We start from the raw sequence: 732 nt of genomic DNA, 5'->3' as shown, positions 1-732 counted from the left end.
CAAGACTCCCATTACTAAAAGAGGTGAAATAACTAGTGTGTGCTCCTAAGGCTAATACATTTAAATGTATATGGACCTTTAAACAAACCAGCCAAAGGAGGTTATTCGTATTTTATTACATTATAGATGACCATTCTAGATTTGGTTATGTGTACCTAATGAAATACGAGTTTGAAGCTTTTGAAAAGTTTAAAGAGTTTAGGGTTGAGGTTGAGAAACAAACTAGGAAGAGTATTCTCACTCTTAGATCTGATCAAGGAAGCTAGGAGTTTTTGGATTATCTAACGGAACATGGGATTATTTTATAACAAATTAGACTATGACAACTCGACCTCTAGCTATGAAGCGACTCAGAATAAAGTGCTATGAGATGCCTTTACCTATCTGTGGTGGACTGAAATGCCGATGATTGCATGCTAGGCTGATCACTATCTGCAAAAAAGAAATAAAGTGTGAGTCTCACAAACTCAGTGATCATTGACTCCGTGAGTAAGGCGTAGATGGGAAATAAGCATAAGGCAGAAAAATTTGAATGATAAAACCGGAATAAGTATAGTAATCTTAGAAAAATCAAATCAGTAGTAGAGTGTTTGTGCCTTGTAAAAATGAAGTTGTAAAATCATCATTACAATATTTCGCTTGGCAAAATGGTGCCAAAAACAAATGTAACGAAACCAGGTTCAAACATCAAAAACATTGCTTGCCATAAAAATATGAATAACAATATAAAGT

The sequence above is a fragment of the Theobroma umbraticum genome, unplaced genomic scaffold (assembly GCF_002168275.2).
Source record: "Theobroma umbraticum cultivar Fairchild unplaced genomic scaffold, ASM216827v3 scaffold_115.0, whole genome shotgun sequence".
Lineage (NCBI taxonomy): Eukaryota > Viridiplantae > Streptophyta > Magnoliopsida > Malvales > Malvaceae > Theobroma > Theobroma umbraticum.
The sequence above is the reverse complement of the archived record's forward strand: the minus strand, read 5'-3'. Positions refer to the sequence as shown.